This window comes from Hoplias malabaricus, chromosome 18, assembly GCF_029633855.1.
Source record: "Hoplias malabaricus isolate fHopMal1 chromosome 18, fHopMal1.hap1, whole genome shotgun sequence".
In the NCBI taxonomy this organism is placed as follows: Eukaryota; Metazoa; Chordata; class Actinopteri; order Characiformes; family Erythrinidae; genus Hoplias; species Hoplias malabaricus.
The window spans coordinates 16,968,994-16,980,968 of NC_089817.1; the positions used below are offsets into that span (position 1 = coordinate 16,968,994).

Sequence of the window (11,975 nt, forward strand, 5' to 3'; positions counted from 1 at the left end):
GTGTGTCTGTGTGTGTGTGTGCGTGTGTGTTGTAGGGCCAGACACATACATTATTCATACCAATGCAATACACATCACATATGAAAAAACTAAATGCATAGGATCACAGCGAGAAACAGGTAGAGAGAAAGCACAGATAGAGACACACACATACACACACAGAGAGAGAGAGAGAGAGAGAGAGAGAGAGAGAGAGAGAGAGAGAGAGAGAGAGAGAGAGCGTGAGAGCTACTGACACAAAATGGAGATTGATAATTACATGGAAACTATAGGTGAGGGTAAAAGAGAGGACGTGTGGGAACTCCCCAGCGCAGTACTCACGTGAGATTTTGCAGAAGCAGGGAGAGAGGGAGGGAGAGGGGAAAAAAGAAAGACAAGGCTCAGTGCAGCATCAGTGTAGTCTTCCTGAAAGAAATCCACCCATCCTTACACATCCACATCCACGTATGGCTCAGTAAGACAAACCAAAACAAAAATAGAAAAGGATCAGGAAGAGAAGAGAGGAAAGGCAGTAAAGAAGAGAAGCCAAGGAGGTAAGCAAGCAGCAGGGCGTGAGCAAGGGAGCAAGAGCAAGAGTGTGTGTAAGAGAGAGGGAGAGAGAGAGAGAGAGAGAGAGAGAGAGAGAGAGAGAAAGAGGGAGGGAGAGTAGAGATGGTGGGAGCATATTGGCTCTGAGGAGGAGAGGAGGGGGTGTGGATAGCCAATGAAACACACAGAGCGAGAGAGTGAGAGTGTGTGTGTGTGTGTGTGTGTGTGAGAGAGAGAGAGAGAGAGAGAGAGATATTCCTCTATGGTGCGGAATGTCTGCTCCACCAGATTTTCCTCTCTCACTCTGTGTGTGTGTGTAATACAAACATAAAAGAAAAGCAAAGCAGGGTGGTCATCACTATCCTAAAAAGGTTAGCCCCTTCTCCTTATCTTGCCTGAAAGATTAATGCTTCGAGTGGAGATTAGAGAGACATGTCTTTGCGAAATCATTTGGCCGATAAATCAATGGCTCCCCTTGTATGATGAAGGCATCTACACAGTGATCATGTGAGGCCCATTGTGAAAGAGGCTTTTGTATTTCAGCAGAACCGGCGGTAGGCTATTAGAATGCAAGGCCAGACTTGGAGGAATGGATCTCGGATGGGACAGAAATAGAGATGAAAGGAAGAGGGGAGTGTCAGTTGGACAAGCAAATGTGAGGTGAGGTAAGAGTGACCTACAATCAGAAGTAGGGGTAGAAGACACTGGCCAGTGACTAAAAATAGTTAAGCACTATAAAACTTTGTGGTGGTTTAAAGAAACTTTAAGTACTTTTTTGTGCCATTTAGGAATGTGTTTCTTTTATTATGTGCTCCTGAGACTTCTACCATTCTCTAAAAGTTATAGTGCAGTTTCTGCAGTGCTGAATGTGGAGAAGTCAGTCAATTACTGGTCAGCAATTAAAAATAGTTAAGCACTATAAACCTTTATGTTAATAGTCATGTCGCAGTGATTGTGGTGACCTTGCTGGTATAAAGAAGCACTAACTAAATATATAATATACATAATATAACTAAATATATAATATACATAATATAACTAAATATATAATATACATAATATAACTAAATATATATATATATATATATATATATATATATATATATATATATATATATATATATATTCTTTTTTTTAATGACAAAAAAAATACAAAAACAAATTATTTATATATAATTTGCTCCTGGGGCTTTCTAATTCAAATGGAAATCAATGGAAAATGGAAGGGAGTGGGTGGTTTCCTACCCTCTTCTGAAAGATACATAGTGCTGTTTCTGCAGTGCTGAATGTGGAGAAGCAATGACATGACAGAGACATTTTCTACCAATTACTGTCACAATGATTTTGAAGCTGTAATATTAAGGTAAAAATATTACATAGTGTTCCTTCATGCACTGGCTCCATCATTAAGAGATCAAAATTTCAGTCCCTGGTGATGCCACATGAGTGTGAGCATATAATAGCTAACATATCAGAACTGGCCAGTTAGTGTTCTCCTCTTAGCGTTTCAAATTGTCTAGTGATATGTTGGCAGCAATTTGAAAACAATTGAGCTGGCTGTGTCTGCATGGGTTCCCTCCTTCAATCTAAAAATAAATGTAAATTTCGTACCAGACACTTTTTAGTTCCTCGTGGTTCCAAGAGAGCCAATTAGAGAATAAACCTGGACATGCAAACAGCAGAGTGCTGACTGGCCAAAGAGACTTGGCTATACAATAAAATACAGACATCCAGCACAAACGAGGCGTTTGTAAAATCTTCATGCTTCAGTACCGATCACATTTGTTTATTTCCCACACAAAATGGCAGGTTGTAAAATTACTCTGTGTTTTTTTGAAGAGGTAAAAATGCTCCTTGGACTGGTGGCCGACGAAATCTCCCGCAAGAGCTGCACACGGCAACAAGGAATGAAAACTACACTCATCTGGGACATGGAACATGTTCAGTCCCAAACAACAACTCCATGTGAATGAACAATGAACTGCTTAAAATTACTGCTGCAGTTTTGGTGCTTTCCAAAGCCCACGGTTCCTGTAAGAGGCAGCGTTTTGGGATGATACTATCTACATTTTCAGGAAGAGAGGAGGGGTGGCTATAGTGAAAAATCAACCATGAGCACAGTGGAGTAGAAACATGTAGAGTTGAGTAGAGTAGGTACCATGCAGTGTAAAATGTGACATTAGTAGGTGGATTGAATGTGTGAAACCGTGGCGTGTGTGTGTGTGTGTGTGTGTGTCTGCGGCTGGATAAGAATTTGCTTTCCTGGTGCTCTGTCCACAGTTTGGTCCAAACAGCTCTGTTAAAATGGAAAACAAGCATGCAAATATTTTCCAAGATGAGGGACCATTCACAGCACTGGCTTTGCATGGCCTCTGCACTGAGCAGTAGGCAATGCTCACCTCGGCCTATAATATCAAGACCTACACAATAAGAATCGTAGACCATAAGAGAAAGAGCGCACACAAACAGCAGCTTGGAAATGACATTTGCAACATACCGTGCTATCAAACAAGCTATAAATATCCCTCCTGTTTAGCAGAGTGGAAAGATTGGACTGTGTTTACACCATATAGCTAGCAGGCCTCTGCACCTACATCTCCTGCCACGCTCCTATTGCTACACTCACAGTTCTGGGCAGAAAAAAGAAGCCGGTTGTAGTGGAATGAGGGTGTAGCCAGGGCTTTGGCTTTGGGGGTGGTGTTGAGTGTCTCAGCCAGTGAAAAGAAAGATTGTGTGAGGACGGAGAGGAGGGGGCGGGGCTCAGGCTTAAGGCCTGGATTTGATTGTACGAATGAGCCATGTTGCCATGGAGACTGCATCCAGTGCAGCAGAGCCTAGATGGCTGCTTGCCACTTACCCCTCCCATCTCTTGTGTGTGTGTGTGTGTGTAAGTGTGTATATATATATCAGTAGCCTGCAGCAGCATCATCCAAGTAAAGCAGAGAACTGGTAGACTCATTGAAGAGGTTACAATAACAATTACATAAAGCCATAAAGTGGATGGGTTCATGCTGTTCACTGGGGGGGAGGCATGTGCTTTAAGCAGTTCACAAAAAGATGGAGCAGCATCTTGTGTGCCTCATGCTTTATGACCTCCCCTTATGCTCCAGCTCCGAGTGAATTGAGCAGCTAGGAAGAAGAGTGTGTCTGCGCACGTGAACCCACACACACAAGGAATTAGCAATGGCTGACTTGGTGGCCCAGGCCCCACCCGTGGCTACGCCCATGTAGCTGTAGAGAATTTTAAATTATGGTAGTATATATATATGTATGGTAATATATATATTAAACGAACACTGAATGATCACTGGATTAGGAACACCTAAGTTGTGTTGCGCTGTTAGATGTACAAATGGATCAGACACAGAAGAGCTGCTAGAGTTTTTAAGGCCCTGTGTCGTTGCTGGACTGAGAATTGTCCAAAAACCAAAAATATCCGGCTAATAGCATCTTGTGGGCCTGATGAAAGACTAGAAGATGACTTTCACAAACTGCACAATTACTGTGTCTTACTCTATATGTACAACGTGGACCAATGAGGTAAGTGTGTCTAACTGAGTGGACAGTGTTTAAAACCTCCAGCAGCATTGCTGTGTCTGATCCATTCATACCAGCATACTAACACACCGCCATACTAACACAAAATGCACAATGAGTGTAGGTAGGACACAAAGTAGGTGTTCCTACTCCAGTGAATGTTCAGTGTCAATACATATTTACCTAATATGACATTTACATAATATAATATGCTGCAGCAGTACGTACATATGCGCAGTGACTACATGTAAGAAAGTGGGGTAAAAGTCTTATTCTGAAGGTTCACTGATGTATTTACAGTGAATACAGTGATTATGGACACTGCAGTATGTGTTATAAACTGCAAATTTAATTATTCAAAGCAAATGGAGGTGAGGAGGTTCTTTTTTGAGGTTGATTAGGTCCTAAGGGGATGAAGCTGTGGAGGAACTGTGAAGGGTAAAGTCTGTTACTTTAGCAAGGAGGAACATCTTGCTATCCTTGATTTCATTTTGGATAAGCAAGTGTCCACACTCTTCTGGCCATATAACCAATATGAAGAAATAAAGAAACAGGAACCAGGGGAGTTCAGTTTTGTAGGAGTGGGTATATGGCTTGTCTATCAGGTAGCAGTTAAGTGCTATGACTAACTGTCTGGCACCCAAGCTAACACTTCATAGAAACACTCATCCGCAGGGTTTCATGATATTTAAAAGGGACGTCTACAATTGTAGAGAAGTGCTGTTCTCTCTGGTTTGTTTATGTTCAGAAGGGCTTGTTGGTATGTGGCTGAAGTTTATCTGTAAGTTTTACTCTCTATTTGAACTATTTACCACAGAAACCTATTTGTAACTCGAGTTGTTTAGTTTTATAGCACTTTTGTTGTTTATTCTTGTAGTTATTCTTCTCCCAAATTAGTTGATATTCCACCTTAAGTGATCAGAAACAGCAAAAATTTGTCAATATTACCCACCTATGGAGCAGGAATAGAGCAATATCCTCATCTCGATTCATGAAAGCCTAGCATACCAGACCAAGCAGTTGCAAAAGGCACTGTTTTTTAGCCATTTATCGAAAATGGGTCTTCGTAAACACATTTTAAAGTACGCAAAGAAACCTGAAATCTTTTTTATTACAATCGTGAACGTCACTTTTTAGAAATTATTTAAATCTTATTTATTTCACCAGCACCAGGAGAGTTCTGAATCAGTGGAGGTTTGTGCTTGGATGAGTTTTTGTTTTCTTGAACAGGTCTATTGTATCCCAAAGACGTTTGGAGGATTAAGGCTCATTTTATAGCTAAGTCTCTTTTAATCATCTCTGGGATCAAAGTTCAGTCGTCACATTTGTAAAACCAATACCAGCCCTGCCTCTCTCTGTATTCACATGCAATGGATCTGATTGACCAAACTGCTTAATACATTACAGTACATTCATTAACTCACATTCTGTAACCACTTCATCTGGATCAAGGCCGTGGCATGTCCAAAGCCTACCTGGAATCATTGGGGGCGAGGCAAGAACACATCAAGAGAACAGGGTGCTAGTCCATCACAAGGCATCACACACTCATGCCTGTGGACAAATTCACACAGCCACTCTACCTACCAACATTTTTGTTTTTTGGGACTGTGGCAGAAAACCAGAGCAACCAGAGGAAATCCACACAGACACAAGGAGAACACACCAAATTCCCCCATGACACCAGCTGTGTGACAGGACACTAGCTGTAGCACCAATACCTTGCCCAATTACAGTACAGCTTTCGTTTTTTCACAACCCTCTAATAAACTTTTCATTCATTCATTCAGTCCGTAACCACTTATCCAGTTCAGGGTTGCGGTTGGTCTGGAGCCTACCAAGAATCATTGGCTTTAAGGCAGGAACACACCCAGGAGGGAGCGCCAGTCACATGTACACACATTCACTCACACCTACAGACATTTTGAGTTGCCAATTCACCTAGTAACGCGTGCTTTTGGACCGTGGGAAAAAAACGGAGCACCTGGAGGAGACCCACACAGACACAGGGAGAACACACCAAACTCCTCACAGACAGTCACCTGGAGCGGGACTCGATCTCCTGTGCTGCCAACTAACAAACTTATATCTATAAAAGGCCTTAGCAGGGCTGGTATGAGAATATGGGTGAATCCCATTTCACCCCTTGCCCCTACCCCTCCATTTTGAGTTTCTAAATTCTTTCTGGGCTAGAGGGATAGGGTCTAGTGTTACGGCTATATGACCTTTGAAAGAGATTTTTCAGAGGCACACTCTAAATGAATGGATGGTCATGAATGCTTTGCGAATCACCTGCAAGATGGCTGTGAAAGTAACCAAAAACAAATGTCAGTGTTCTCTCCTTTAAAATCTATGACAACCATTGTGTTATCAGTTTTAATATAAGACAATATAAAATTCAGTCATTTCCCAGTTCCACCTTAAATAGTGAAGGAAGTATATTCTCACACCTGATGGTACTGCAACATTTAAGCTGGAACTGAAAGTTTCAAAGAAAAAGCTCCTGAAACACGATGGTTGAATGCTTCTGAAGGCATTAAGTTAAACTAAATGTAAATTTTTTTACAGGTTGCAGCACTGTAACACTTGTCTGATATAACTGCAGTCTGGACACACCTTTTAATTCAGTACAGAGAGGCGAGGTGACACTCAAAACTGAGAATTGGGGGTAAAAATTAGAAATGGGATTGGGCTAAACTATGGTATGGCATCCTTGCTGATTTTCAGCTACAGCAATTTTACAAGCCTTGTACAGAAAATGTGATTTCAGTACTCTGCATTATACCTAATTCTAATGTTGCTTGAGAAGAAGAGAGTGGCCATGTTCTCTTAAAGTCAACAATCCAGACAAGAGTCTGCAGGACCAACATAAGTTCTGAAGCAATTAAATCTATGTGTTGTTTATAGTAACAGAAATAATCTTGGCCACAATAAAGCAGTTAGTACCCCTAGCAAAAGGTATGGAATCACTCAAGAATGTTCAATCGATGTGAAGTAACTACACATTTTTCCAGATCCAGTTAAAGAAAAATAAAATCTGGACTGCACTTGTGCAAAGGCCATATTAATCGAATCATCAACAAAGTCACACAGTGCCACTGATAACAGGCACTATAGCACCCTCATGTGGCTCGGTCCCTATCTGTGGTTCAGTATGTACAGTACAATTCCATGAGGTGCTACACACACACACACACACACACACACACACACACACACACACACACACACACACACACACACACACACACACACACACACACACACACACACACACACACACACACACACACACACACACACACACACACACACACACACACACAAGTACAATTATTACATATTTATCTACTCAGGCTTCTTCAAGTCATCTTCACAAATAAAACACCTGCAATAAAAACTGTCATTTCCCCTAGTCCTTATCTGTTTTTTATCAGAACAGCCCAAACAACCACCATCTTCAAGCATATTTGTGATTCATCACTGAATATAGTTTTCATCCAATCGTCCACACTCAAGGTCTGCTTTAGACCACTGTAAACTTGTTTTCTCCCATTTAGCTGTTAATGCTATTTTTTGCTTGGCCTTTTCTGTGTGTTAATCCCATTTAATTCCGTCAATTTCTTATATTTCTGACACAGACATTGATTCCTGATTGCACCCATTTGTTTTTCATTTGTTTTGTTGTGCATTTAGACTACCTGTATGTTTTCCTTTTTAATAACCTTTATATCCTTTTATAATATTTCATTATATATAATTTTGTTCATACTCATCTCATTGCACCACTCTATATTGAATTTATATATGTAATTAGTTCCAAAATGCTCTATTAAACAAAATTTGTATTGTGTCATTTGTGATTTATTTCCTACATAGTAAAAAAAGCTGGTGAGATCATCCACTAAGTATGGTGATTGCATCATATATTTTTTGCCAGGAGCAGATATATATATATATATATATATATATATATATATATATTTTATTTATTTTTTTTTTTTTTAAATAACTCATGACCAGAGTGGACATGCTTTCTCTGAGTCACTTCCACACGTCATTGCTTCCTGGCAAAGAGGGAGTCTGGTAATGACCCTTCCTCTATCCTCTGTGACCAAGAGTGCACACACTGCAACACTGACCCATACTCCATTGTCTAATACTTCTAGTTTCATTTACAATATATTTCTGCTCTTATTATTCATTTAGGCAAGTAGGCTAGCTCATGAATTCCACTGTGGAGGGGGATTATGACTGAGGAAAAATGATCCGGACCAGAAGTCTCCATTAATTAATCCCTTTTAGAGCTATGCTCAAGATCTGGATGCTGAGATTCTTTAGTGGAACTGTAATTTGGATTTCATCATTTTAGCAGTTATTATTATTATCTCACATCTTGACATGCTGCTTATAATGCATTAAGTTCATTATCAGAGATATTTCTTTTTCACAGATATTTCACAGTGTCTTGGAATGGTTACTTTTTCAACTTACCCAGTCATATTGATGGCTGATTTGGGGGTAATAGACAAAATGTAGTCAACTTCAGTGGGTGTTTAATGGGAACCTGTGCACAAAAAAGGGATACAGGGTTGGAAATAAGAAATATTTCAGGCAGTCAGTTTTGTGAGCACAGCTTATATAATATCTATAGATGAGCATTCAATAAAATGAGTTTCTCTGAAGCCACTGCACATGTCCAGTGCCAGTTTGGGGTCTAAAGCCACTAGGCACTTGTCTTTAGAGCAGCGGACCTACACCTCGAGTGGTGGTTGAGATGTGCAACTAATCATCCAACTCAGTATCTGATCTTGCTGAAAGCCAATAATGAGGATATTGTGTTATTCCTGGTATATTATTGGTAATATTTACTTATTTTTACAGATTTAGGTCGGAACCCACTTTATTTAGGTAGGAACCCACGTTAGAGACTTCTAACTGCATTTTACAAAACTAAATGACTTTCTGTGGTAATTAAACAGACGAGTTAAACTTCAGCTACATACACAGTCGTTTTTTCCCCTCAAACATACCATTTCACTCTAAATGACACGGCAGTTCCCCACAATCATAGGCATTGTCTTTAAACCACATTAAGCCATGGCACAGCAGCACTGGAGTAAATACAAAGTGAAGGCATTTTATCCAAGTCAGAGGAAGAGGCTGAAGAGTTTCAACATACTTGGAGAATTCACTTTAGCTTCAGTGAATAGATCATCACCTATGATCTTCACTTTTTTGCCTTGTGGGAATAAAGTCATAAGCCTGAAGCTTTGAAACACCATATACATGTCTTATGTGATGTCTCACTAGAACCCCTGGGCATGGTCATTTGACAGCAGTGACCCAAAAAACATAAAATAACTTTTTCACACTATTGAGCTCCAGAACACCCACCTTTCACGACTTTTTGATTAATGCCGTGTCCAGAATTGTGCCCCATTCACTATGTTGTGCATATTTTGGGGTTCTGTATTTTGTAGTACTGTCTGAAAACAGTGTACAATTTTCAGGGCACACAAACAATCCCAAAAAGCAGTGTGCAACCCATGTGCACTCCACTGAATTCAATTCCCTATAACCGTACATTATATAGTGAAAAATATATACGCAATAGTAAATAGGGAGCCATTTGGACACAGGTTGAGATGTTAAACACACACAGCACCTCATCAACCACCTACAGCAGGACACTGACCAGGTAACATTTGGCTGTGAAAAAAAAAATCGTCTTAGCAAAAGATATCATTAATTCCTGCGCTTTATCCTGTTTAGACATTGTGTCTGAAACTTCGCTATTCACTACATGATGCACTATTTTGGTGTTCTGCCATATTATCCAAAAATATAGTGGATATTTACCTGAATAACTGGCGTCCCAAAAAAAGGTGTCATACAGATACATTATTGGTCACTAAAGGTACAAACAGTGTAGAGTTCCGTTTTTTCCTTTACTCTAAGGGTATATTTCACACTCATCTCCTTTTTATTTTAGAACTGGGTAAAATAATACAACATATTACAGTCCTGGAGATGAAATGGTGTATATGAAATAAAAGCAATTTAAATGTTTATAATTACAATTATATTAAAAAAAGTCAACTTCAAAATGTGCTGAAAACGTACCATTGAGAGTACACCGTCAGAAATACTGTCACTGAGGTGGTAGAGACAAGGCCTGGAGTAAACGCAATCTTCTCCTGAAAATGAAATTTAGTATGGTCAACTAGACCTGGATGTTAGATATGTGCGAGATATGTGCGAGTGTGTGAGATATGTGAGAATTAAATACTACCTAATAAATGTTTCACAATTTCCACAAACACAGCACCTCCTGTGAGGTGCATTTCTGTGGTGACATCTACAGGTGTAAAAATCAAATGGTGCCTAGGGTGTATAAACAAGCATTCACTGCAATTTCAATTAAAAAAATTCTATATAAACAAACACTGCATGTACTTTCTTGGCCAATGGTTCCTCTGAAATTGAAATGTTTAACAGGCAGTTTGTCCACCTTGGCTACAGCAACAGCACCTACTATTCTGGGAAGGTTTTACACTAGATGCTTTCTATTATCTATGGGGATTTGATGCCATTCAGACACAGAAACATAAGTAAAGTCTGGTAATGATGTTGGATGGCTAAATCTGGTTCACCAACACCACCCCAACCCGTTGTGAAGCTATAGGATTGTGCTCCATCGCTCCAAAAAGTTCCACTAGTAGTTCCACTACTCAAACATGAGTAGCCTGCACTTAACATAGGGAATAGAGACTTTAGGCTGAAGTGCAGCTGTTCCACAGTGTCCTCTCTCACTTTGTGCTTTCTGATATGGCAAATGGAAGCATTTTCTTAAGTATCTGTCTAAAAGTATTTTGAGGACAGCTTATGTAAAATGTGCTGTACATGAGTTGAATGTATTTGACACCTATGGGTGCAATTTAAAGTATCTAACGTATCTGTATTTACTAATAATGCAGGGTGTCCACAACTTTTAGCCATATGTATAAAATAAAGCTTATGTTTCATGATTTAAGTATTTTGAGCAAAATATTTTGAAATAAAAAAAACTATATTATCCCAAAATATTCGATGCATGTTCCCAAATATACAAAACCAAATCTTAGTGCTCCTAACACTAAATCCTGAAGGATGAAAGCTCCAAGTTTAGAAATGTGACTATGTAACTTGAGCCAGGCACCTTTGACAAGCTTTGAGAATGAACACAAATGCTGTAATGCTGTTAAAAGAATTTTTAAATCAGCTTCCCAATATCCTAGGAGAATGTACGGTGAGCCGAATCATACAGATTTACTAAACTGAAGACACAAGAGGAAAAATATCTTACAGTACATTTAATTTTGATCCTTAAGGACATTTTAAAGAAAGCAGTTTTGTAATTCAAGAAACTGGGAGACACTCATTTGTGTGAAGCTCTGAAAAGCTTTTGGACAATTTTGTTAAATGTGAGTTAGTAGCCAGTTTCATAAGGTGCTTCACATCTGAAAATATACAGAGCAATTATACTTACACAATATTTTACAGAGACCGTTTTCGCTTTCACTTAGGTACTGGATTTGTTTTCTCTCTCCACTGTTGGAAACATGTCCTATGGTGTCAGGTGGCAATGGCATGAATAATTTAGCACTTTAAAATGAAGATTTTTATGATTTCTTTTGAGTCTAAAGCTTTTCAAGTTTCAGCAACAAGAGTGTGACCCACCTCCTTAAATTCTAAACACACAGAGGAAATAAAAATGTTAGCTTGTCTGTTAAGATTCTGCTACAGACTTTATATCCACCCACCACCAAAGCTTTAGGATAAGGAAATTAGTCATTTAGAAATGTAAAAAAAAAAAAAACTAACAAAAACCATGACAGAAATATCACCAAAGAAAAACTCACTCACCT

At 39.3% G+C, this 11,975-nt stretch overlaps 1 protein-coding gene across 2 annotated transcripts in view; it reads right to left on the minus strand.

The window, feature by feature from the left end:
* trim3b (tripartite motif containing 3b) overlaps positions 1–8,632 on the minus strand; it is a 52,498-nt gene extending 43,866 nt beyond the window's left edge. Inside the window, exon 1 of one of the 2 annotated variants that reach the window (XM_066650357.1) lies at positions 8,560–8,632. The gene's annotated coding sequence lies outside the window, so the exon portion shown is untranslated. Of the gene's footprint in view, positions 1–321; positions 515–8,559 lie in introns of those variants that run through there. The other variant, XM_066650356.1, reaches the window with a different exon arrangement.
* Positions 8,633–11,975: the final 3,343 nt, after the last annotated feature.